Source organism: Kogia breviceps, chromosome 1 (assembly GCF_026419965.1).
Source record: "Kogia breviceps isolate mKogBre1 chromosome 1, mKogBre1 haplotype 1, whole genome shotgun sequence".
NCBI classification, from domain to species: domain Eukaryota; kingdom Metazoa; phylum Chordata; class Mammalia; order Artiodactyla; family Physeteridae; genus Kogia; species Kogia breviceps.
In genome coordinates, this window is record NC_081310.1 from 125,925,401 (window position 1) to 125,953,169 (window position 27,769).

General features: G+C 39.1%; 1 protein-coding gene across 17 annotated transcripts in view; it reads left to right on the forward strand.

The window, feature by feature from the left end:
- The window catches only part of ODF2L (outer dense fiber of sperm tails 2 like), a 339,482-nt gene that overhangs the window by 14,597 nt on the left and 297,116 nt on the right, over window positions 1-27,769 (forward strand). For 10 of the 17 annotated variants that reach the window (XM_067043211.1, XM_067043246.1, XM_067043192.1 and 7 more), the window contains one exon: window positions 17,746-17,921. The exons of the other annotated variants lie outside the window; for them this stretch is intronic. The gene's annotated coding sequence lies outside the window, so the exon portion shown is untranslated. The remainder of the gene's footprint in view (window positions 1-17,745; window positions 17,922-27,769) is intronic. 17 annotated transcript variants of the gene reach the window in all.

A 27,769-nucleotide genomic window follows, 5' to 3' on the forward strand; every position in this document is an offset into this window, starting at 1 on the left:
AGGAAGGGAGGGAGGAAGAAAGGAAGGGAGGAAGGAAGAAAGGAAGGAAGGAAGGGAGCAAGGAAGGAAGGAAGGAGGGAAGTAGGAAAGAAAGGAGGGAAGAAAGGAAGAAAGAAAGGGAGAAAACAAAATAAAGTAGGATAAAATATAGTTATTAAAATAAAAAATAATTATTAAGAAGAAAAATTTCTATTACAGAAAAAAAAAAAAAAAAAAAACCCAAAAAAGGGTTGGTCTAACCCTAGGACAAATGATGAAAACAAAGCTATACAGACAAAATCTCACACAGCAGCACACACATACACACTCACAAAAAGAAAAAAGGGGAAAATAATAGTATATCTTGCTCCCAAAGTCCACCTCCTCAACTTGGGATATTTCGCTGTCTATTCAGGTTTTCCACAGATGCAGGGCACTTCAAGTTGACTGTGGAGCTTTAATCCACTGCTTCTGCGGCTGCTGGGAGAGACCTCCCTCTCTCTTTGTTCGCACAGCTCCTGGGGTTCAGCTTTGGACTTGGCCCCACCTCTGCGCATAGGTCGTCCGAGGGCATCTGCCCTTCGCTCAGACAGGACGGGGTTAAAGGAGCAGCTGATTCGTGGTCTCTGGCTCACTCAGGCCGGGGTGGAGGGAGGGGCACGGATGCGGGGCGAGCCTGCGACGTCAGAGGCCGGCGTGACACTGCACCGGCCCGAGGCGCACCGTGCGTTTTCCCGGGGAAGCTGTCCCTGGATCCCGGGATCCCGGCAGTGGCGGGCTGCACAGGCTCCCGGGAGGGGCGGTGTGGAGAGTGACTTGCGCTCGCACACAGTACTCTTGGTGGCGGCAGTATCAACCCTAGCGTCCCACACCCGTCTCTTTTGTCCGTGCTGACAGCCGCGACTCACGCCCATTTCTGGATCTCCTTTACGAGGTGCCCTTAATCCCCTCTCCTCGCGCCCCAGGAAGTGAAGAGTCAAGAAAAAGTCTCTTGTCTCGCCCGTTTCTGGAGCTCCTTTAAGTGGCGCGCTTAAACCCCTCTCCTCACACACCAGGAGGCAAAGAGGGAAGAAAAGGTCTCTTGCCTCTTTGGCAGCTCCAGACTTCAACTGGACTCCCTCCCGGCTAGCCGTGGTGCACTAATCCCTTCAGGCTGTTTTCATTCTGCCAACTCCAGACCTTTCCATGGGATCCGATGGAAGCTCGAGGCTCAGTTCCCAGCCCCGCCCACCCCGGCGGTGAGCAGACAAGCCTCTCAGGCTGGTGAGTGCTGGTCGGCACCGATCCTCTGCGGAATCTCTCCGCTTTGCCCTCCCCACCCTGTTGCTGCGCTCTCCTCCGCAGCTCCGAAGCTTCCCCCTCTGCCACCTGCAGTCTCCGCCCGCAAAGGGGCTCCTAGTGTGTGGGAACCTTTCCTCCTTCACGGCTCCCTCCCACTGGTGCAGGTCCCGTCCCTATTCTTTTGTCTCTGTTTATTCTTTTTTCTTTTGCCCTACCCAGGTACATGGGGAATTTCTTGCCTTTTGGGAGGTCTGAGGTCTTCTGCCAGTGTTCGGTGGGTGTTCTGTAGGAGAAGTTCCGCGTGTAGATGTATTTCTGATGTACCTGTGAGGAGGAAGGTGATCCCCGTGTCTTACTTTTCCGCCATCTTCTCGCTCCCCAATCATATGATTTTTACCCTTCATCCCTTCATTTTGTTAATGTGGTATATCACATTGATTGATTTGTGGATATTGAACCATCCTTGCATTCCTGGATAAATCCCACTTGGTCATGGTATATGATCTTTTTAATATATTGTTGAACTCAGTTTGCTGAGATTATATTGAAGATTTTTGCATCTGTGTTCACTAGGTATATTGGCTTCTAATTTTCTTTTCTTGTGGTATCCTTGTTGTGAGGTTTTTGATTACTGATTTAATCTCCTTCTAGTAATTAGTCAGTTCAGATTTTCTGTTTCTTCCTGATTCAGTATTGGTAGGTTGCATGTTTCTAGGAATGTAGCCATTTCTTCTAGGTTGTCAAATTTGTTGGCTTATAATTGTTCATAGTGCTCTTTTATGATCCTGTGTATTTCTGTGATATCAGTTGTAGTAGCTCTTCTTTCATTTCTGATTTTTTTTATTGAGTCCTCTCTTTTGCTTGGTGAGTCTAGCTAAAGGTTTGTGAATTTTATATTTTCAAAGAACCAGCTCTTAGGTTCATTGATCTTTTCTATTGTCTTTTTAGTCTCTATTTTATTTATTTCTGCTCTAGTGTTTGTTATTTCTTTCTTTTTACTAACTTTGTGCTTCATTTGTTCTTCTTTTTCTGGTTCCTTTACGTGTAAAGATGGAGTGTTTATTTGAGATTTTTCTTGTTCTTGAGATAGGCCTGTATCACTATGAACTTACTTCTTAGAACTGCTTTTGCTGCATCCCATAGATTTGGGAATGCTATATTTCTATTTTCATTTGTCTCAAGGTATTTTTAATGTTCCCTTTGATTTCTTTGTTGACCCATTTGTAGTTAAGTAGCATGTTGTTTAATCTCCACATATTTGTGATTTTCTAGTTTTCTTCTTGTAATTCATTTCTAGTATATTATTGTGGTTGGGAAAAATGCTTGATATGATTTCAATCTTAAGTTTAAGATTTGTTTTGTGCTCTAACATATGATCTATCATGGAGAATCTTCCATGTGCACTTGAGAAGAATGTGTATTGTTTCAGGGTGGAACGTTCTGTATGTCTGTTATGTTCATCTGGTCTAACATGTTATTTAAGGCTGATGTTTTTAAATTTTCAGTCTGGATGATCTATCCATTCATGTAAATGGGGTATTAAAGTCCCCTACCATTGTACTGCAGTCTTTTTTTCTCTTTAGGTCTAGTCATATTTGCTTTATATATTTTGGTGCTCCTATGTTGGGTGCATAAATGTTTACAAATGTATCTTCTTTTTGGATTGACTTCTTTATCATTATGTAATGCTCTTCTTTGTCTCTTATTATAGTCTTTGTTTTAAAGTCTATTTTGTCTGATATAAGTATGCTACTCTTTCTTTGGTTTTCATCTTCACAGAATATCTTTTTTCATCTTTTCACTTTCAGGCTGTGTGTGTCCTGACATCTGAAGTGAGTCTCTTCTAGGCAGCATGTATGAGTCTTGTTTTTTTTTTTTTTAAACCATTTATCCACTGTATGTCTTTTGATTGGAGAATTAAGTAATTTACATTTAAAGAAATTATTGAAAGGTATGTACTTACTGCCATTTTGTTAATTGTTTTCTGGTTGTTTTGTAGTTCTTCTCTGTTCCTTTCTTCTTCTCTTGCTCTCTTCTTTTGTGGTTTGATGAGTTTTTATTGGTATACTTATATTTCTTTCTCTATCTCTTTTGTGTATCTACTATATGATTTTGCTCTGTGGTTATCATGAGGCTTACACATAACAATTTATACCTATAACAGTCTTTCTTAAGTCAGTAACTTAAATTTGATTGCATCTAAAGTTCTCCATTTTTACTCTACTGTTTCCCCATTTTATGTTTTTTTAAACTTTAAACATTTTATTATGAAATTTTCAATCATACACATACTTAGTGAGAACAGTATAATAAATTCCCATATTCCATCACACAGTGTCAATAATTATCATTTTAACAATCTTTCAACTTTTTTCAAAAATAAGAACTACTTGAGTCATATCTTACAGATATCCTATTCAGTTTCTTGCGTAGTCATTTCTATTCCTCATGGACTTTAAGACACCTCATGTTAATTTCAATAGATTTTCTTATCTCTTACTTCCCTGAGAAGATAGGCTATTCAGTTTGAGATCTGCCATTTTCCCTTCCTTACCACTTCAAAGTATCTCAGAATTCTGTTCTTTCTTTTTCTCTATCATTTAAAAATTATTTATTTCTTTATACAGCAGGTTCTTGTTAGTCATCAGTTTTATACACATCAGTGTATACATGTCAATCCCAATCACCCAATTCATCACACCACCCCCCTCACCCCACCGCCGCTTTCCCCCCTTGGTGTCCTTATGTTTGTTCTCTACATCTGTGTCTCAATCTCTGCTCTGCAGACCGGTTTATCTGTACCATTTTTCTAGGTTCCACAGATATGCGTTAATATATGATATTTGTTTTTCTCTTTATAACTTACTTCACTCTGTATGACAGTCTTTAGATCCATCCACGTCTCAGCAAATGACCCAATTTCGTTCTTTCTTATGGCTGTGTAATATTCCATTGTATATATGTACCACATCCTCTTTATCCATTCATCTGTCGATGGGCATTCAGGTTGCTTCCATGACTTGGCTATTGTAAATAGTGCTGCAATGAACATTGGGGTGCATGTATCCTTTTGAATTATGGTTTTCTCTAGGTATATGCCTAGTAGTGGGATTGCTGGATCATATGGTAATTCTGTTTTTAGTTTTTTAAGGAACCTCCATACTGTGCTCCATAGTGGCTGTATCAATTTACATTCCCACCAACACTGCAAGAGGGTTCGCCTTTCTCCACACCCTATCCAGCATTTGTTGCTTGTAGATATTCTTATCATGCCCATTCTAACTTGTGTGAGGTGATACCTCATAGTTTTGATTTGCATTTCTCTAATAATTAGTGATGTTGAGTAGCTTTTCATGTGCTTGTTGGCCATCTGTATGTCTTCTTTGGAGAAATGTCTATTTAGGTCTTCTGCCCATTTTTGGATTGGGTTGTTTGTTTTTTTAATATTGAGCTGCATGAGCTGTTTATATATTTTGGAGATTAATCCTTTGTCCGTGGATTTGTTTGCAAGTATTTTCTCCCATTCTGAGGGTAGTCTTTTTGTCTTGTTTATAGTTTCCTTTGCTGTGCAAAAGCTTTGCAGTTTCATTAGGTTCCATTAGTTTATTTTTGTTTTTATTTCTATTACTCTAGGAGGTGGATCAAAAGAGATCTTGCTGTGATTTATGTCAAAGAGTGTTCTTCCTATGTTTTCCTCTAAGACTTTTATAGTGTCCACTCTTACATTGAGGCCTCTAATCCATTTTGAGTTTATTTTTGTGTATGGTGTTTGGGAGTGTTCTCATTTTACTCTTTTACATGTAGCCGTCCAGTTTTCCCAGTACCACTTATTGAAGAGACTGTCTTTTCTCCATTGTATATCCTTGCGTCCTTTTTCATAGATTAGTTGGCCATAGGTGTGTGGGTTTATCTCTGGGCTTTCTATCTTGTTCCATTGATGTATATTTCTGTTTTTGTGCCAGTACCATATTGTCTTAATTACTGTAGCTTTGTAGTATAGTCTGAAGTCAAGGAGTCTGAGTCCTCCAGCTCTGCTTTTTTCCCTCAAGACTGCTTTGGCTATTCGGGGTCTTTTGTGTCTCCATACAAATTTTAAGATATTTTGTTCTACTTCTGTAAAAAATGCCATTGGTAATTTGATAGGGATTGCATTGAATCTGTAGATTGCTTTGGGTAGTATAGTAATTTTCACAATATTGATTCCTCTAATCCAAGAACGTGGTATGTCTCTCCTTCTGTTGGTGTCGTATTTCATTTTTTTTCATCAGTGTCTTATAGTTTTCTGCATACAGGTCTGTCTCCCTAAGCAGGTTTATTCCTAGGTATTTTATTCTTTTTGTTGCAACAGTAAATGGGAGTGTTTCCTTAATTTCTCTTTCAGATTTTTCATCATTAGTCTATAGGAATGCAAGAGATTTTTGCGCGTTAATTTTGTAACCTGCAACTTTACCAAATTCATTGATTAGCTCTAGTAGTTTTCTGGTGGCATCTTTAGGATTCTCTATGTACAGTATCATGTCTTCTGCAAACAGTGACAGTTTCACTTCTTCTTTCCAATTTGTATTCCTTTTATTTCTTTTTCTTCTCTGATTACCATGTCTAGGACTTCCAAAACTATGTTGAATAATAGTGGTGAGTGTGGACATCCTTGTCTTGTTCCTGATCTTAGAGGAAATGCTTTCAGTTTTTCACCATTGAGAATGATGTTTGCTGTGGGTTTGTCATATATGGCCTTTATTATGTTGAGGTAGGTTCCCTCTATGTCCACTTTCTGGAGAGTTTTTGTCATAAATGGGTGTTGAATTTTGTCACAAGCTTTTTCTGCATCTATTGAGATGATCATATGGTTTTTATTCTTCAATTTGTTAATATGGTGTATCACATTGATTAATTTGAGTATATTGAAGAATCCTTGCATCGCTGAGATAAATCCCACTTGATCATGGTGTATGATCCTATCCTTTTAATGTGTTGTTGGATTCTGTGTGCTAGTATTTTGTTGAGGATTTTTGCATCTATATTCATCAGTGTTATTGGTCTGTAATTTTCTTATTTTGTAGTATCTTTGTCTGTTCTGAAATTAGGGTGATTCTGGCCTCATAGAATGAGTTTCGGAGTGTTCCTTACTCTGCAACTTTTGGGAAGACTATGAGAAGGATGGGTGTTAGCTCTTCTCTAAATGTTTGATAGAATTCACTTGTGAAGCCATCTGGTCCTGGACTTTTGTTTGTTGGAAGATTTTTAATCATAGTTTCAATTTCATTACTTGTGATTGGTCTGTTCATATTTTCTGTTTCTTCCTGGTTCAGTCTTGTAATGTTATACCTTTCTAAGAATTTTTCCATTTCTTCCAGGTTGTCCATTTAATTGGCATAGAGTTGCTGGTAGTAGTCTCTTAGGATGCTTTATATTTCTGTATCCTTTTGTGTGTGTGTGTGTGTGTGTGTGTGTGTATGTGTGTCTGTGTGTGTCTGTGTGTGTCTGTGTGTGTGTGTGTTACCGGCCACTGTTGTGGCCTCTCCCGTTGCGGAGCACAGGCTCCAGACGCACAGGCCCAGTGGCGATGGCTCACGTGCCCAGCTGCTCCGTGGCAAGTGGGATCCTCCTGGACCGGGGCACGAACCCGTGTCCCCTGCATCAGCAGGTGGACTCTCAACCACTGCGCCACCAGGGAAGCCCAATGCTTTGTATTTCTGCGGTCCCTGTTGTAACTTGTTTTTCTTTTCTAATTTTATTGATTTGAATCCTCTCCCCCTTTTTCTTGATGAGTCTCACTAATGGTTTATCAATTTTGTTTATCTTCTCAAAAGAGCCAGCTTTTAGTTTTATTGATCTTTGGTATTGTTTTCTTTGTTTCTATTTCATTTATTTCTGCTCTGATCTTTATGAATTCTTTCCTTCTACTAACTTTGGGTTTTGTTTGTGCTTCTTTCTCTAGTTCCTTTAGGTGTAACCTTAGATTGTTTATTTGAGATTTCTCTTGTTTCTTGAGGTAGGCTTGTATAGCTATAAACTTTCCTCTTAGAACTGCTTTTGCTGCATCCCATAGGTTTTGGATTGCCATGTTTCCATTGTCATTTGTCTCTAGGTATTTTTTGATGTCCTCTTTGAATTCTTCAGTGATCTCTTGGTTATTTAGTAGCATATTGTTTAGCCTCCATGTATTTGTGTTTTTTATGTTTTTTTCCCTGTAATTCATTTCTAATCTCATAGAGTTGTGGTCAGAAAAGATGCTTGATATGGTTTCAATTTTCTTAAATTTACTGAGGCTTGATTTGTGGCCCAAGATGTGATCTATCCTGGAGAATGTTCCATGCACACTTGAGAAGAAAGTATAAAATGCTGTTTTTAGATGGAATGTCCTATAAATATCAATTAAATCTATCTGGTCTATTGTGTCATTTAAAGCTTCTGTTTCCTTATTTATTTTCACTTTGGATGATCTGTCCATTGGTGTAAGTGAGGTGTTAAAGTCTCCCACTATTATTGTGTACTGTCGATTTCCTATTTTATAGCTGTTAGCAGTTGCCTTATGTATTGAGGTGCTCCTATGTTGGCTGCATATATATATATAATTGTTATATCTTCTTCTTGGTTTGATCCCTTGATCATTATGTCATGTCCTTTCTTGTCTCTTGTAACATTCTTTATTTTAAAGTCTATTTTATCTGATATGACTATTGCTACTCCAGCTTTCTTTTGATTTCTATTTGCATGGAGTATCTTTTTCCATCCCCTCACTTTCAGTCTGTATGTGTTCCTAAGTCTGAAGTGGATCTCTTGTAGACAGCATATATATGGGTCTTGTTTTTGTATCCATTCGGCAAGCCTGTGTCTTTTGGTTGGAGCATTTAATCCATCCACGTTTAAGGTAATTATCGATATGAATGTTCCTATGAACATTTTCTTAATTGTTTTGGGTTTGTTTTTCTAGGTCCTTTTCTTCTCTTGTGTTTCCCACTTAGAGAAATTCCTTTGCCTTTGTTCTAGAGCTGGTTCAGTGCTGCAGAATTCTGTTAGCTTTTGCTTGTCTGTAAAGCTTTTGATTTCTCCATCGAATCTGAATGAGATTGTTGCCAGGTAGAGTAATCTTGGTTGTAGGTACTTCCCTTTCATCACTTTAAGTATATCATGCCACTCCCTTCTGGCTTGTAGAGTTTCTGCTGTGAAATCAGCTGTTAACCTTATAGGAGTTCCCTTGTATGTTATTTGTCATTTTTCCCTTGCTGCTTTCAATAATTTGTCTTTGTCTTTAATTTTTGCCATTTTGAGTACTATGTGTCTCAGCGTGTTTCTCCTTGGATTTATCCTGTATAGGACACTGTGTGCTTCCTGGAGTTGGGTGGCTGTTTCCTTTCCCATGTTAAGGAAGTTTTCGACTATAATCTCTGGAAATATTTGCTCAGGTCCTTTCTCTGTCTCTTCTCCTTCTGGGACCCCTATAATGTGAATGTTGTTGTGTTTAATTTTGTCCTAGAGGTCTCTTAGACTGTCTTCATTTCTTCTCATTCTTTTTTCTTTATTGTGTTCCACAGCAGTGAATTCCACCATTCTGTCTTTCAGGTCACTTATCTATTCCTCTGCCTCAGTTATTCTGCTATTGATTCCTTGTAGTATAGTTTTCATTTCAGTTATATTGTTCATCTTCATTTGTTTGTTCTTTAATTCTTCTAGGTCTTTGTTAAATATTTCTTGCATTTTCTTGATCTTTGACTCCATTCTTTTTCCAAGGTCCTGGATCATCTTCACTATCATTATTCTGAATTCTTTTTCTGGAATGTTGCCTAGCTCCACTTCATTTAGTTGTTTTTCTGGGGTTTTATCTTGTTCCTTCATCTGGTACATAGCCCTCTGCCTTTTCATCTTGTCTGACTTTCTGTGTATGTGGTTTTTGTTCCACAAGCTGCAGGATTGTAGTTCTTCTTGCTTCTGCTGTCTGCCCTCTGGTGGACCTAAGAGGCTTGTGCAAGTTTTGTGATGGGAGGGGCTGGTGGTGGGTAGAGCTGGCTGTTGCTGTAGTGGGCAGAGCTCAGTAAAACTTTAGTCTGCTTGACTGCTGATGGGTGGGGATGGGTTCCCTCCTTGTTGGTTGTTTGGCCTGAGGCAACCCAACACTGCAGCCTACCAAGCCTCTTTGGTGGGGCTAATGATGGACCCTGGGAGGGCTCACACCAAGGAGTACTTCCTAGAACTTCTGCTGCCAGTGTCCTTGTCCTCACGGTGAGCCTCAGCCACCCCCCACCTCTGCAGGAGACCCTCCAACACTAGCAGGTAGGTCTGGTTCAGTCTCCCCTGGGGTCACTGCTCCTTCCCCTGGTTCCTGATAGGCACACTACTTTGTGTGTGCCCTCCAAGAGTGGAGTCACTGTTTCCCCGAGTCCTGTCAGAGTCCTGCAATCAAATCCTGCTAGCCTTCAAAGTCTGATTCTCTAGGAATTCCTCCTCCCGTTGCTGGACCCCGAGGTTCGGAAGCCTGATGTTGGGCTCAGAACCTTCACTCCAGTGGGTGGACTTCTGTGGTATAAGTGTTCTCCAGTTTGTGAGTCACCCACCCAGCAGTTATGGGATTTGACTTTACTGTGATTGTGCCCCTCCTACCGTCTCATTGTGGCTTCTCGTTTGTCTTTGGATGTCGGTTATCTTTTTTGGTGAGTTCCAGTGACTTCCTGTAGATGACTGGTTAGCAGTGAGTTGTGATTCTGGTGTTCTCGCACGTCCTTCCCCATTTTATGTTTTGGATGTCAAATTTCCATCTTTTTATTTTGTGTCTCCCTTAACTAATTATTTTAGTTATAATTATTTTTCTTTTATTACTTTTGTCTTTTAATCTTCATGCTAGCTTTATAAATCATTAATCCACTACTTTACTATGTATTTACTTTTCTATTGAGATTTATTCTTTAATATTTTCATGTTAGTAATTAGTACCCTTTCTTTTTAGCTTAAAAAGGTCCCTTTAACATTTCATGTGAATTTGATTTAGTGATGATAAACTTTCTTAGCTTTCCCTTGTCTGAAAAACTCTTTCTCTCTCCTTATCAATTATCATTCTGAATGATAATTTTGCTAGGTAGAGTATTCTTGCTTGTTAGTTTTTTTCTTTCAGCACTTTGACTGTATTACGCCACTCTATTTGGCCTGCAAAGTTTATACTGAAAAGTTTAATACTGCTCATAGTCTTATGCGGGTTACCTTGTGGGTAACAAGTTATTTTTGTACTGATGTTTTTAAGATTCTCTCCTTGTCTTTAACTTTTAACATTTTAATTATAATGCCCATTTGTGTGGGTCTCTTTGAGTTCATCTTATTTGGAACTCTCTGGGTTTCCTAGGTCTGGGTATCTGGTTCCTTCCCCAGGTTACGGAAGTTTTCAGTCATTATTTCTTCAAATAATTTTTCTGCCCTTTTCTCTCTTCTTTTGGGACCCCTATGTGAGTGTTTATCTGCTTGATGTTGTCCCATAAGTTTCTTAAGCTATCTTCACCTTTATTCATTCTTTTTTCTTTCTTGTTATATTTTAACATTTTTATTGGAGTATAATTGCTTTACAATGGTGTGTTAGTTTCTGCTGTATAACAAAGTAAATCAGTTATATGTATACATGTATCCCCATATTCCCTCTCTCCTGTGCCTCCCTCCCACCCTCCCTATCCCATCCCTCTAGGTGGTCACAAAGCACCGAGCTGATCTCCCTGTGCTACACAGCTGCTTCCTACTAGCTATCTATTTTACATTTGGTAGTGTATATACGTCAATGCCACTCTCTCACTTCGTCCCAGCTTACCCTTCCCCCTCCCTATGTCCTCAGCTCCATTCTCTATGTCTGCATCTTTATTCCTATCTTACCCCTAAGTTCATCAGAACCATTTATTTAGATTCCATATATATGTGTTAGCGTACGGTATTTGTTTTTCTCTTTCGGATTTACTTCACTATAGGTCCATCCACCTCACTACAAATAACTCAATTTCATTTCTTTTTATCGCTGAGTAATATTCCATTGTATATATGTGCCACATCTTCTTTATCCATTCATCTGTTGATGGACACTTAGGTTGCTTCCATGTCCTGGCTGTTGTACATAGAGCTGCAGTGAACATTGTGGTATATGACTCTTTTTGCATTATGGTTTTCTCAGGGTATATGCCCAGTAGTGGGATTGCTGGGTCGTATGGTAGCTATATTTTTAGTTTTTTAAGGAAGCTCCATACTGTTCTCCATAGTGGCAGTATCAATTTACATTCCCAACAAGGGTGCAAGAGGGTTCCGTTTTCTCCACACCCACTCCAGCATTTATTGTTTGTAGATTTTTTTGATGATGGCCATTCTGACCAGTGTGAGGTGATATCTCATTGTAGTTTTGATTTGCATTTCTCTAATGATTAGTGATGTTGAGCATCCTTTCATGTGTTTGTTGGCAATCTGTAGATCTCCTTTGGAGAAATGTCTGTTTAGGTCTTCTGCCCATTTTTGGATTGGGTAGTTTGCTTTTCTGATACTGAGCTGTATAAGCTGCTTTTATATTTTGGAGAGTAATCCTTTGTCAGTTGCTTCATTTGCAAATATTTTATCTCATTCTGTGGGTTGTCTTTTCATCTTTTTTATGGTTTCCTTTGCTGTGCAAAATCTTTTAAGTTTCATTGGTCCCATTTGTTTATTTTTGTTTTTATTTCCATTACTCTAGGAGGTGGGTCAAAAAAGATCTTGCTGGGCTTCCCTGGTGGCGCAGTGGTTGAGAGTCTGCCTGCCGATGCAGGGGACATGGGTTCATGCCCCGGTCTGGGAGGATCCTACATGCCACGGAGCTGCTAGGCCCGTGAGCCATGGCCACTGAGCCTGCGCATCTGGAGCCTGAGCTCCACAATGGGAAAGGTCAGAGGCCCTCATACCAAAAAAAAAAAAAAAAAAAAAAATCTTGCTTGATATATGTCGAAGAGTGTTCTGCCTAAGTTTCCCTCTAAGAGTTTTATAGTGTCTGACCTTAAATTTAGGCCTTTAATCCATTTTGAGTTTATTTTTGTGTATGGTGTTAGGGAGTGTTTTAATTTCATTCTTTTACATGTAGCTGTCCAGTTTTCCCAGCACCACTTATTGGAGAGGCTGTCTTTTCCATTGTACATTCTTGCCTCCTTTATCAAAAATAAGGTGACCATATGTGCGTGGGTTTATCTCTGGACCTTCTATCCTGTTCCGTTGATATATTTCTGTTTTTGTGCCAGTACCATACTGTCTTGATTACTTAGCTTTGTAGTATAGTCTGAAGTCTGGGATCCTGCTTCCTCGAGCTCCATATTTCTTTCTCAAAATTGCTTTGGCTATTTGGGGTCTTTTGTGTTTCCATACAAATTGTAAAATTTTTTGCTCTAGTTCTGTGAAAAAATGCCATGGTAGTTTGATAGCAATTGATTTGAACTGTAGATTGCTTTGGATAATATAGTCATTTTCACAGTGTTGCTTCTTCCAATCCAGAAACATGGTATATCTCTCCATCTGTTTGTCTTGTCTTTAATTTCTTTCATCAATGTCTTATAGTTTTCTGCATACAGGTCTTTTGTCTCCTTAGTTAGGTTTACTCCTAGATATTTTATTCTTCTTGTTGCAATGGTTAATGGGAGTGTTTCCTTAATTTTTCTTACTGATTTTTCATTGTTAATGTATAGGAATTCAAGAGATTTCTATGCATTACTTTTGTATCCTGCTACTTTACCAAATTCATTGATTAGCTCTAGTAGTTTTCTGGTAGCATCTTTTGGATTCTCTATGTATAGTATCATGTCATCTGCACACAATGACAGTTTTACTTCTTCTTTTAAGATGTGGTTCCTTTTATTTCTTTTTCTTCTCTGATTTCTGTGGCTAAAACTTCCAAAACTATGTTGTATAATAGTGGTGAGAGTGGGCAACCTTGTCTTGTTCCTTATCTTAGAGGAAATGGTTTCAGTTTTTCACCACTGAGAACAGTGTTGGCTGTGGTTTGTCATATATGGCCTTTATTGTGTCTCCACTTTCTGGAGAGTTTTTATCATAAATGGGTGTTGAATTTTGTCAGAAGCTTTTTCTACATCTATTCATATGATCATATGGTTTTTATTCTTCCATTTGTTAATATGGTGTATCACATTGATTGATTTACGTACATTGAAGAATCCTTGCATTCCTGGGAGAAACGCCACTTGATCATGGTGTATGATCCTTTTAATGTGCTGTTGGATTCTGTTTGCTGGTATTTTGTTGAGGATTTTTGTATCTATGTTCATCAGTGTTATTGGCCTGTAGTTTTCTGTTTTTGTGACATCTTTGTCTGGCTTTGGTATCCTGGTGATGGTTCTTCTGTAGAATGAGTTTGGGAGTGTTCCTCCCTCTGCTATATTTTGGAAGCGTTTGAGAGGATGGGTGTTAGCTCTTTACTAAATGTTTGATAGAATTCACCTGTATAGCCATCTGATCCTGGGCTTTTGTTTGTTGGAAGATTTTTAATCACAGTTCCAATTTCAGTGCTTGTGATTGGTCTGTTCATATTTTCTATTTCTTCCTGGTTCAGTCTTGGAAGGTTATACATTTCTAAGAATTTGTCCATTTCTTCTAGGTTGTCCATTTTATTGGCATATAGTTGCTTGTAGTAATCTCATGATCCTTCGTATTTCTGCAGTGTCAGTTTTACTTCTCCTTTTTCATTTCTAATTCTGTTTTTTGAGTCTTCTTTTTTTTCTTGATGAGTCTGGCTAATGGTTTATCAATTTTGTTTATCTTCTCAAAGAACCAGCTTTTAGATTTATTGGTCTTTGGTATTGTTCTGTTCATTTTTTTTTCATTTATTTGTGATCTGAGCTTTATGATTTCTTTCCTTTATCAATTTTGTTTATCTTCTCAAAGAACCAGCTTTTAGTTTTATTGGTCTTTGGTATTGTTCTGTTCATTTTTTTTTTCATGTATTTGTGATCTGAGCTTTATGATTTCTTTCCTTCTGTTACCTTTGGGGTTCTTTTGTTTTTCTTTCTCTAATTGCTTTAGGTGTAAGGTTAAGTTGTTTATTTGAGATGTTTCCTGTTTCTTATGGTAGGATTGTATTGCTATAAACTTCCCTCTTAGAACTGTTTTTGCTGCATCCCATAGGTTTTGGGTCGTCGTGTTTTCATTGTCATTTGTTTTTAGGAATTTTTTCATTTCCTCTTTGATTTCCTCAGTGATCTCTTGGTTATTTAGTAACGTATTGTTTAGCCTCCATGTGTTTGTGTATTTTATGTTTTTTTTCCCTGTAATTCATTTCTAATCTCATAGCGTTGTGTTCAGAAAAGATGCTCGATATGATTTCAATTTTCTTAAATTTATTTGAGGCTTGATTTGTGACCCAAGATGTGATCTATCCTGGAGAATATTCCAGGCACACTTGAGAAGAAAGTATAAAATGCTGTTTTGGGATGGAATGTCCTGTAAATATCAATTAAATCTCTCTGATCTTTTGTGTCAGTTAAAGCTCCTGTTTCCTTATTTATTTTCACTTTGGATGATCTGTCCATTGGTGTAAGTGAGGTGTTAAAGTCCCCCAGTATTATTGTGTCACTGTTGATTTCCTCTTTTATAGCTGTTAGCAGTTGCCTTATGTATTGAGGTGCTCCTGTGTTGGCTGCATATATATTTATAATTGTTATATCTTCTTCTTGGATTGATCCCTTGATCATTATGTCATGTCCTTTCTTGTAACATTCTTTATTTTAAAGTCTATTTTATGTGATATGACTATTGCCACTCCAGCTTTCTTTTGATTTCCATTTTCATGGAGTATCTTTTTCCATCCCCTCACTTTCAGTATGTATGTGTCTCTAGGTCTGAAATGGGTCTCTTGTAGAAAGCATATATATGGGTCTTGTTTTTGTATCCATTCAGCCAGTCTGTGCCTTTTGGTTGGAGCATTTAATCCATTTACTTTCAGGTAGTTATCCATATGTATGTTCCTATTACCATTTTCTTAATTGTTTTGGGTTTTTTATGGTAGGTCTTTTCCTTCTCTTGTGTTTCCTGCCTAGAGAAGTTCCTTTAGCATTTGTTGTAAAGCTGGTTTGGTGGTGCCGAATTCTGTTAGCTTTTGCTTGTCTATAGAGGTTTTAATTTCTCTGTTGAATCTGAATGACATCCTTGCTGGGTAGAATAATCTTGGTTGTAGGATTTTCCCTTTCATCACTTTAAATATGTCCTGCCACTCCCTTCTGGCTTGCAGAGTTTCTGCTGAAAGACCAGCTGTTAACCTTATGGGGATTCCCTTTTATGTTATTTGTTTTTTTCCCTTGGTACTTTTAATATTTTTTCTTTGTATTTAATTTTTGGTAGTTTGATTAATATGTGTCTTGGCATGTTTCTCCTTGGGTTTATCCTGTATGGGACTCTCTGCACTTCCTGGACTTGATTGACTATTTCCTTTCCCATATTAGGGAAGTTCTCAAGTATAATCTCTTCAAATATTTTCTCAGTCCCTTTCTTTTTCTCTTCTTCTTCTGGGACCCCTATAATTAGTTGTTGGTGCATTTAACGTTGTCAGAGAAGTCTCTGAGACTTTCCTCAATTCTTTTTATTCTTTTTTCTTTATTCTGCTCTGCAGCAGTTATTTCCACTATTCTATCTTCCAGGTCACTTATCTGTTCTTCTGCTTCAGTTATTCTGCTATTGATTCTTTCTAGAGTATTTTTAATTTCATTTATTGTGTTGTTCATTGTTGTTTGTTTCATCTTTAGTTCTTCTAGTTTCTTGTGAAACGTTTCTTGAATTTTCTCCATTCTATTTCTGAGATTTTACATCATCTTTACTATCATTTCTCTGAATTGTTTTTCAGGTAGACTGCCTATTTCATCTTCATTTGTTTGGTGTGGTGGGTTTTTACCTTGTGCCTTCATCTGCTGCATATTTCTTTGTCTTCTCATTTTGTTTAGCTTACTGTTTTTGTAGTGTCCTTTTCGCAGGCTGCAGGTTCATAGTTCCTGTTATTTTTGGTGTCTGCCCCCAGTGGGTGAGGTTCGTTCAGTGGCTTGTGTAGGCTTCCTGGTGCAGGGGATTGATGCCTGGTGTTCTGGTAATTCGGCCTAGGTCTTGTCATTCTGGCAGGTAAGGCTGTGTCCAGTGTTGTGTTTTGGTGTGTCTGTGAATTTAGGATGACTTTAGGCAGCCTCTCTGCTTATGGTTGGGGTTGTGTTCCTGTCTTTCTAGTTGTTTGTCATGGGGCGTGTAGCACTGTAGCTTGCTGGCTGTTGTGTGGAGCTCAGTCTTAGTGTTGAGACGGAGATATCTGGGAGAGCTTATGCTGATTAATATTACATGGGGCCAGGAGGTCTCTGGTGGTCCAATGTCCTGGACTCGCCTCTAGCACCTTGGAGGCTCAGGTCCAACACCCGGCCGGAGCACCAAGACCCTGCCAGCTACACGGCTAGGAAGAAAAGGAAGAAAAACAAACAAACAAACAAATGAACAGATAGAACCGCTTGCAATACAAATGGTAAAAGCAAAACTAAACTGACAACATCACACAAAGATACATACACATACACAGTCATAAAAAGAAACAAAGAAACTACAAACAAAATAAAACAAAACAAAAAAACCCAAACAGACAGAATTCTAGGACAAATGGTAAAAGGAAACCTAAACAGACAAAATCACACAAAGAAACATACACATGCATGCTCATTAAAAGAGAAAAAAGTAAAAAAGAAAAGGAGGAGAGCAACCAAACCAATAAACAAATCCACCAGTGATAATAAGCACTAAAAACTAAATGAAGATGAACATAAAATGAAAAACAAATCATATGCAGAAAGCAAACCCCAAGTCTACAGTTGCTCCCAATGTCCACTGTCTCAATTTTGGGAACATTCATTGTCTATTCAGGAATTCCACAGATGCAAGGTTTATCAAGTTGATTGTGGGGATTTAATCCACTGCTCCTGAGGCTGCACGGAGAAATTTCCCTTTCTCTTCTTTGTTTGCACAGCTCCTAGGATTTAGCTTTGGTTTTGACCCCACCTCTGTATATAGGCCACCTTCAGTCCTCTGTTTCCCACCCAGACAGGAGGGGGTTAACACAGCAGCTGATTAAGGCTCTCTTGCTCACTCAGGCTGAGGAGAGGGAAGGGTATGGTAGTCATAATTGGAATACAGGGCAAGCCTGTGGCAGCAGAGGCCAGCATAACATTGTAACAGCTTGAGGCATGCGGTGTGTTCTCCTGGGGAAGTTGTCCCTGGATCATAGGACCCTGGCAGTGATGTCCTGCACAGGCTCCCGGGGGGCTGTGGGTCATGACCTGCCCTTGCACACAGGATTCTTGGTGGAAGCGGCAGTAGCATTAGCGGTCCATGCCCATCTCTGTGGTCAGAGATGAGAGCTGTGACTCGTGCCCGTCTCTGGAGCTCACTTAGGCGGTGCTCTGCTGTCTGTGGGCACATGGAGCAGGAATCCCTTCTCCTCACGCACCCCAAAACAATGGTTTCTTGCCTCTCCAGCCGGTCCAGACTTTTTCCCGGGCTCCCTCCCAGCTAGCTGTGGTGCGCTAGCCCCCTTCAAGCTGTCTTCATGTAGCCAGCCTCAGTCCTCTCCCTGAGGTCGACCTCCAAAGCCCGAGCCTCAGCTCCCACTCCCGACCTGCCCTGGTGGGTGAGCAGACAAGCTTCTCCGGCTGGTGAGTGCTGGTCGGCACCTATCCTCTGTGTGGGAATCTCTCCGCTTTGCCCTCTGCACCCCTGTTGCTGCACTCTCTTCCATGTCTCTGAAGCTTTCCCCTCTGCCGCCTGCAGTCTCCGCCTGTGAAGGGGCTTCTAGTGTGTGGAAACCTTTCCTCCTTCACAGCTCCCTCCCACTGGTGCACGTCCCATCCCTATTTTTTTGTCTCTGTTTTTTCTTTTTTCTTTTGCCATACCCAGGTACGTGGGGGAGTTTCTTGCATTTTGGGAAGTCTGAGGTCTTCTGCCAGCATTCAGTAGGTGTTCAGTAGGAGTTGTTCCACATGTAGAGGTATTTTTGATGTATTTGTGGGGAGGAAGGTGATCTCCACCTCTTACTCCTCTGCCATCTTGAAGGTCTCCTCTCTTCTTTTTTCTTTCTGATGCTCTGATGGGGTGAGTTCTTCTGATTGGGTGCCTTGTCTTCGAGTTGACTCATCTTTCCTTCTGTTTCATCTGGCCTGCTGTTTAACCACTGTAGTGTATTTTTCAGTTCAGTTATTGTATTCTTCAACTCTGTGACTTCTGCTTGGCACTTTCTTATATTTTCTAATATTTTTTTAAGTCCTCACTGTGTTCATCCATTCTTCTCCTGAGATTGGTGAGCATCTTTATGACCATCCTTTGAATGCTTTATCAAATAAATTAGTTATCTCTGTTTCATTAAAGTTTTTTTTTCCTGAGGTTTTATTTTGTTGTTTGGTATGGAACATATTCCTGTTTCTTCATTGTACTTAACTCTCCCTGTTGATATCTATGCATTTGATGAAATAACCACCTCTCCCATTCTAGAAATAGTGGCTTCATGTAAGAGATGAACTTTGTCATTCAACCCTGCCCTAGGTGTTGGTTGTCTCTCAAACCTTTGTGATTATCCAAGGAGGCTATTATATTTTAAATAGTTCTCAGTAGTCAAGGGTGTGCCAACACTTGTCAGTGTCCCAGAGGGGAGGATCTCAGTCAGCGTGTAGGTTCAGGCTGATTGGAAGCCAGACCCTCAGACAGCAGCTTTTAAAAATGCAAATATACACAGTCCTGTGGGACCACAAGTGTATGCCCCACTGGTCACCAGAACCAGGTAATCTCAAGGTCTCCCCTGGTGGCAGTCATAAAAATCAGGGCTCTAGACAAGTGTATAAGCTCTTTTCTGAGATACTAGTGAGACATAGCGAGGCAGAGGGAGACCACAAAGATGGCATCCTTTGGGCTGTGTTCTCTGAGAGTAGCTGCATAGGTGTTTAGGTGTGTGCCACACCTGAAACTTGCCCATCTGGCCGAAGCTCCAGGACAAGAAAATAGGCGTCTTTCACAAAAAGCCTGGGGATATCTTTCAGTCTGTTGTCTGTGTAGTACCTTGGGGGTAGTAGCCTGTCAAGAGTTGTGTCTCTGATTGGTACATATAAGTCCCCTGCCACAAGAAGCAAGCAGTCAAGGGGTGTCACCTGGACAGTATCCTCAAAAACTGGGGTACTAGACATAAAAACCAAGGGACCATATATGTGTAAGACTTCCCCTCTAGGAGATACTAGCACTCTGGTGCATGGCAGAGAGAGAGTGCGAAGATAGCAATTGCCCTCTGAGGTCTGTGGCAGGGATTACAGTCAGCCCTTACATGTGTGTTTAACTAGAAGCATGCTTCTAGGCTGCATGTATGATGATTAGCTAATAGGCCTCTTTCACAGAGAGACTGAACTTTGTTGCCTCTTCCTGTGCTCTGGGGGTGGTATCTGTTTAAGAACTCTTCTTCCATTGATTACAGTCTTGTGCGACTTGCAAGCAGAAGCCCCACTGGCCACCAGAGCCAGGCCATGTAGAGGTGTCCTGTGTAGAAGCTGCAAAAATTGGGGTATATGACAAAGGTTTATGTTCCTTTCTGGGAGATACTGGTGATTTGGAGTAAGGCAGAGGGACTGTGCAAAGATTCCATCCACTGGCCTGTATTCCCTGCGAGCACTTCCTTAGGCCACTAGATATGTGTCAAGGCAGAAGCCTGCACCTCAGGCTAAAGCTCCTGGACTAGCAAATAGACTCCTTTCACACGCTGGGGGTGTGTTTCAGTTTGCTGTCTGGACAATGCACCAGGGTGGTAGCCTTCCTAGAACTGTCTCTCTGATTGTTACAGTCCCTTCAGGCCCAGGAACACAAACTCCCCTGGCCTCCAGAGTCAGCAGTCAAGGGGCATCCCCTGGGCAGTAGCTATACAAATCAGGCTTGCAGACATGTGTAAAAACTCCCTTCTGGGAGATACTGGTACTCTGGAGCACTGTAGAGGGACAGCGTGAAGATGGTACCCACTGACTGTAGTGAGGCAGAGGGGGGAGAATAAAGATGGTACCCACTGGAAAAAGAAAAAGAGAGAGATTATGTCCCCTAGGGGGCTAGAGCAAGGCAGAGGGAGAGTACAAAGATGGCATCACCAGTCTCTGTCCCCAGGAAAGGTTTCAGCAATCTCCTACATGTGTGAGTTAAATTAGATGCCTGCCTGTCAGGCTAATGCTTTAACATAAGTAGAGTAAGCCTCTTTCACTTTGTTACTGTCTATCTCTGTGCTGGGTCCTGGGGAGGATGAGTCCTAGCACTCGAGCCTTTTAAAAGCCATTTCTGAGTCTTGTGGGTTCAGTGCATGCAAGCCTCAGTGGTTTTCAAAGCTAGATATTTTGGGGGCTCATCTCTCAAGAGCAGGTCTTAAAAGCTGGGGTGCTGGATGTGGGGTTCCACCCCTGTACGCCTCAGTGAGAAGCTCTGGGTTTGAATTCTCTCCTGATTCTGGATTGCATGCTGGGGGTGGGGTTTATGGTGAGATTGTGTCCCAGCCTCTCCTACCCATTTCAATGTGTTTTTCTTCTCATTTTCCTGATGTGTAGTTATTTTTCAGCCAGCCTTTAGGGCTTTTTTTTTTTTTTTTTTTTTTTTTTTGTGGTATGTGGGCCTCTCACTGTTGTGTCCTCTCCCGTTGCGGAGCACAGGCTCCGGACGCGCAGGCTCAGCGGCCATGGCTCACGGGCCCAGCCGCTCCGCGGCATGTGGGATCTTCCCGGACTGGGTCATGAACCCGTGTCCCCTGCATCGGCAGGCGGACTCTCAACCACTGCGCCACCAGGGAAGCCCACCCATCCCCTTTTTAAAAACCGTTTTTAAAAATATTGAAACAGTTTCAAACTTACAAAAAGCATTGCAGTGACCAATTTTTGTATGAATTTCTTTCTGGACTTAGAAGTTCCAAGATCATTCAGATATGGTAAATTTGAAACCCTATCAGTAGGAACACAAATCATGATTATAAATTCTCTTGGGAGACCTTTCTCTCCGCCCTTTTCAGAGCTTGTTCCATGATAGAAAATCTTCCTTGTCATCTTGCTGTGCCAGGGATTGACTTTTTTGCTGAGGGTACAGAACTTCCCAGATCTTTTTATGGGGGGAGGGCATGAGGAGGGGCTCATAGTTTCTAATTTCTGCTTGCACCAAGGGCCCAAATTCTTATCTCTAGCTACCATATGAGTTTAAAGCTACCTTCCTCATCCAACCCCCTTCCCACTCAAGATAGGATCATACTGTGTGCTCAGAGTTCCAGTGTTCAGTTCTTTCTTTATTTCTGACACCCAAATATTTCTCAGTCTTTTTTTGTAAACTCAAATATGTATTAAAATATATTTTTTTTCACTCTACGTCACATTACTAGGTGTTTGTAATGGAAGAGCTTTCATGTTATCTAGTCTTCCTGTATTAGTTAGGAATTGATTGTGTTCAGCTTAAGTTACAGAAGCCTGGGTACAGTGACTTACCAAAATAGGGATTCATTTTTTCACCTGCTAAGAAGTTCAGAGGTTGGCAGCTTTCTATGTTTCTATTTTGCTATTTGTAGCATGTAGCTTTCATCCCCATATCTCAGGATGGTTCCTATACTTATAGGCATCACATATGTCTTAAAGGCAGAAAAAAGATGAAAGGTGAAATCAAAAGGTACTTGCAACTGAGTCTGCTTTCTCTTTTTTTTTTTTAAATCAAGAAAATAGCTTTTTCATAAGCCCCACCTAGTAAACTTTTATTTGTATCTCTTTGACCAGACGTGGGTCATTTGATTCCTTCTAAAAGCAATAGAGTTTGGTAAATAAAGTGTGCGCTGTTGAAAAATACCCATTTTTTTTTTTAACAAGGCACATTGTCATGCTGAACAAGATGGGGGTACTGTTAGCAAAGAAGAAGTGGAGAAGAGTTATAGGACAAGCAACTATCAATATCTGCCCTGCTTCTGTGCGGCAAGAACTGAAAGTCTCCTGTGTTCTTTCTGCTGCACTGCAACTTCCTTTCAGTTTTTAGGCTGAACAGGGTAGGCAACATAACTCGCAGGGCAGAGTACAAAATGGAAGTATGGAACCCCTTGTTCAAGAAATAGGAGAGGGCTTCCCTGGTGGCGCAGTGGTTGAGAGTCTGCCTGCTGATGCAGGGGACATGGGTTCGTGCCCTGGTCTGTGAAGATCCCGCATGCCGCGGAGCGGCTAGGCCCGGGAGCCTTGGCTGCTGAGCCAGCGCGTCTGGAGCCTGTGATCCGCAATGGGAGAGGCCACAACAGTGAGAGGCCCGTGTACCGCAAAAGGAAAAAAAAAAGAAAGAAATAGGAGAAAAGGGCCAAAGGTACAAAAGTAGAAAACTTTTTCCTTTCTTCAGTGGTCTCTCAACTTTCATAGTGTTTTTAATTTGCTACTTAATGTCATTCTAAGCAAAAAAATAATAATAAAAATTTAGATTATTAGCATGAATTTTACCTTGCATCTTCATATTGTAAATGCCAGTTTTAAAACACAAATATAATACCATTTTTAACATGTATGCATAATCATTGAAATTACACAATTTGTAATTCTTAGTGTGTCCTTACATTTCTATTTCATTCTTACCAAAGTAGTAGAAATGCTGCACAAATCTAATTCAGTTTTAAAAATTTCATTTCTTGATATATGCACATTCTACCAATATTCTGTACCTTTGGCTTAATGATGAATAAGGAAGGACTGAAAGGAAGATGAACTACAGATTGCCCTTACCTTCTCATCATTTTCAGTGTCATTGGTTGGAAGCTTCCATATAAACTTATCTTATTCTCTCATTGGTCTGCTGGAATTCTTTATTCATGAAGTGTTGTTAACACTATGTGAATGTGGCAGCAAGGACTGGCAGTGAATATGTGTATCTGAAAGTGCTGATGTGGAAAGATTTCTAAGATATAATAATAAAATAAAACATGTGGAACGGTATGTGAGTCTTTGTGTAAATAAAAAATGAATGTGTTTGTTATGTATATATAAGTACTTTGTATATGCAATAATTTTAAGAAACTTTTTTTCAGTGGTTATCTTTGGGGAAAAAGTACAATGGGGTAAAGAGTGGGAAGGGTTGAAGTCTTTTACTTTTCATTTTGTATCTTTCTTTACCACTTGGATTTTCATCCTGTGTGTGTCTGCGTGTGTGTGTGTGTGTGTATACACACTTATATATAACATTTCTTTCATATTTTAATTTTTAAATTTTAGAGTAGCAATTTTATTGATTTAATAAATATGATGCATGCTCATTAAAAATATTCAAATGGGGGCTTCCCTGGTGGCGCAGTGGTTGGGAGTCCGCCTGCCGATGCAGGGGACGCGGGTTCGTGCCCCGTCCCGGGAGGATCCCACGTGCCGCGGAGGCCGTGAGCCATGGCCGCTGAGCCTGCGCGTCCGGAGCCTGTGCTCCGCAACGGGAGAGGCCACAACAGTGAGAGGCCCGCGTACTGCAAAAAAACCCAAAAAACAAAACAAAACAAAAATTAAAATATTCAAATGGCAAAGCAATGGACAAGGAAGAAAGCAACCAGCAACCCAGAACCACCACCCAGAAATCGCCAGTGTAAACATTTGGTGAAAATCTCTTTCTGTATAAATACAGATGAAGAATGAGTGAGGGAGACACAGAAGGAAAGATAAAAAAGAGAAAGGGACAGTTATAAAAGGTATTAAATTAAGTTTACTTGAATTTAACAGAAACAAAAAACTAGAATGAAAAATGAATAGCTAAACTTCATTATTTCTTTTCTGCAAGAGGTATTAGATCCTAAAGGACCCCTCTTGGAGTCATTGGAATCTTTTTGTATGAGTTGTTTTTTCCCCCCTCCTTTGACTACTGGTTTCAGTCTTAGGCATTGTCTATTAACTTATTATATGAAAGATGAGATAATGAGAACTCATATTTTTTTACCTTTCCTTTGTCTCCCTATAAACTTATACTGCTTTTATTATTTCTAATTTTCAGTAGAGAATTAAACAGAGAGGATTAATGTTCAGTGTCACTAGAGGATGTAGGAAAACAAGCACTCTAATATACTGTTGAAGGAAGTTATACATTGTAAAGACGTTTGGGATGATAATTATTTATCAACATATAAAATGTATAAGGTCTTTGACCCAGCAATTCTACCAGTAGGAATCTATCCAAAGACATGTTTGTACAGAGATAAGTATACAAAGATATTTTTGCAACACTGTTTTAATACTAAAAAATTGGAAACAACTTAAATATTAATCAGTAAGGAAATAGTTTTATGACTTATAGTGCTTTCATAATTTGGAATACTATACACTTGCTAAAAGAATGATGGAGATAAATATGTACTAAAATGGAAAAAATGTCTCAATTATGTTGTTAAGAGAAAAAAAGCAAGTCATATATTATACCTACAGTGTGATTCCATTTATTTATTATAAAAGAATATATATATTTATACATAAGCATAAAATTTACATACCCACATTGGTACAGAATGGTACACATAGAGAAAGAGGCAAAGAGGAAGAGACTGGGTGGATAAAGAGGAACTTTAACATTTAACTGTATATACTTAAAAACTGCTTTAGTGTTTTACAATAGGAATGTATGTGTTGTATAAAAGATAGAGAGGGAGGAAAAAAGAGAAAAAATAACTAGTTTCTTCTCAAAAATTTAATATGTGAGAGTAAGATACCTAATTAATTTTGTCTAGTAATTCATATTTAAGGATTAATATGATAATTAAATCTGCATTATATTTCAAGTGAAAAAAACAAACCAGCTTCTGACACAATCCACATGGCTTGCCATAGATATTGGCCAAAAAGTCAAAACTTTCCCTCACCTCAAAATGACATAATTTCTCTCCTGTTATGCTTAGGATCTTGGAATAATTTAATTCGCCACCTTCTTTGTTCCTGAGTAAAAGTGCTAGGTTAACAGCAATGTTATTCTCTTTCAAAGTATTTCTAGAAATATCTTGGTCTTTATGCCCAAGTTTTCACTGGAAGAACTGAATACTCATTCCACTCATTCTGCTTGATTATACTTTTGTTTTATACTTTAGTTAATGATACTAGCTTGTGACCTGAGATGAAGACTAAAAGAAAGAGTAAAATAACAGGTTGACCCACATTGTTGTAATTTAGGTTAATATGACACTTACTAGCAATAAGCTTCCTATACTGAAAGGTACATATCAGTTATTCACTGATGCTTTGAAGTATGGGAATAAGGAGACAATATCATCAAATGCAGTGGTATAAGTTTAAACTCTTAAGTTCCCAAGGAAAATTTCAAAAAGACCCACTTACCTGTTGCTTACCAATCAGATCAACTAACAGACACCTATTATGAGCAATCTCTTTGGTAAATTCAATACAGGACACCAACCAGTATAAGATTGCCCCTTCTATCAAAGGACAGACACACATAAGATTTTATGGAAAGTCAAATGTAAGAAAGTCTAGTTTTGACTGCATTCTAGTGGTTGTGCTGGAGTTAAAGATATCCAGAAGTCTTACTCCAAAGCACAAAATGTGATCCCTGTGCTCCGAGGGCATATAATCTAGTTTTGTTCACATGCAAAGAAAACCTACACTGTGAGGTTGTGTGATGTCAAGTATTAGTTGAACAGAACAGATAAGTGTTATAGAAAGTCATAGAAAGGAAACATTATTACTCTACTACACATAGAGTAGTCAGGTAAACCCTAGAGCATGAGACAGGAGACATCTAATAATGCTTAGAAGGCAGTTGGAAATATGTAACTAAAGCTTGGGAAAGAACACCAGGTTAAAGGTACAATTGTTTGAGTATTTGCATAGATGTGATAGATAAGATTTCCATCAGGAGATATACAGTGAGAAGGAAAGGAAGGTTAAAGCTTGAAGAGAAGAGTAAGACACTGTGAAAATAAGAAAAGACAGATTTAAAAAAATAATAGAACATTTGGAAATTTAAAATACAGTCATTAAAATAAAAATCTTAAGGACTGATTAATAGCTTATTAGATGCAGATGAAGAGATATTAGTAAATGAAGATAGTTCTGAGGAAATTATATAGAAAGGCAGCATGAAGAAATAGGGAATGAAAAGTATGAATTAAGAAAAATGAGGATAGGGTGAGAAAGTTCAATACATTATCCAATAAGATTTCCAGAAAGCAAGATAAGAAAGAAGGAGAGAGACAAATTTGATGAGATAATGGTTGATAATTTCAAAACTTTGAAAGAATTGATGAAATAAAGTCTCAAGGTCAATAATCAGAAGTCTCAAGCAAAATAAAAAGAAGTATACTCTAGGCACATTGTAGCAAATTGGAATACTGCAAAAAGAAAGATAAAATCCAGAAAGAAATCAGATATAAAAGATAGGTTACTTGCAAAGAAATAACTATTGGAATAGCATTAGAGTAGCAACAGATTTCTCAAGAACAACAGTGGAAGCCAGAAGTTAATTAAACAGTATCTTCAAGGAGCTGAGGAAAAACCAATAAACTTAGAATTTAATACACAACTAAAGTATCACTTAATAGTTCCAAATAATGACACTTTTCAGACAAAGAATGAGAAAATTTACCTCTCACAGATTGTCACTGAAAGACTAAAATATCCACATTAATTCTGTATATTGTTTAAAAATATGTTCATATGTCTTACATATGTATCATATATAGTACATGTAAGTGGCAAAATTATAAAAACAAGTATATATGGGGATATATGTATACGTATAGCTGAGTCACTGTTATACAGCAGAAACTAACACAACATTGTAAAGCAATTATACTCCAATAAAGATGATAAAAAAATAAATGAAAAATAAAATAAGGAGAAAACATAAAAACAAGCATGGGAATGAAAAAATGCCTAATTCAAAATAGTGTTTATCTGTGAGAGGAGAAGAGAATGGAATTAGAGCTTCATTTGTATTTTTTAAGCTAGTTATACAGGCATTCATTCTATTTTATAAGGCACTTTTTGGTCTACTTGAAATATATTTAAAAAGGGTGTAGGGAGTTTTAAGAAAAGGAATGATCTACAATATCAAATATTGCATGAGAAAATGAGAACAGGAAATTCCACAGATTTGGATACTTAAAGCCCACTGAATATGCTCCAGAGAATTGTTTTCCTAGAGAAGGGAGAATGAAAACATCCATTCCAGTCTGCCTACATGTGTTCCTGTCATTTCTCCCCTCCTGTTATAGTAAAATAGATGTTCCTCTGCCCATTAAATATCAGTCCTTTCCCTGTGTGTTCTGGATACTACCTCTCCCACCTTTTTAGGGTCCATATATTTACCCCTTTCTTTCCTATATTTTCATTTTCTCCCTTTCTACAAGTTCCTTTCCAATATTTAAACATGCTTAAGTCTCTCCTTTTTTTAAACTCCTCTTCCCCTTGATTGCTGCGAAACCAAATACTGCCTCTTTTCACTCTCACAATCCTATTCCAACCACTGCCTTTTTTATCTCCTTCCCATGTCAAACATCTTAAAAGAATTA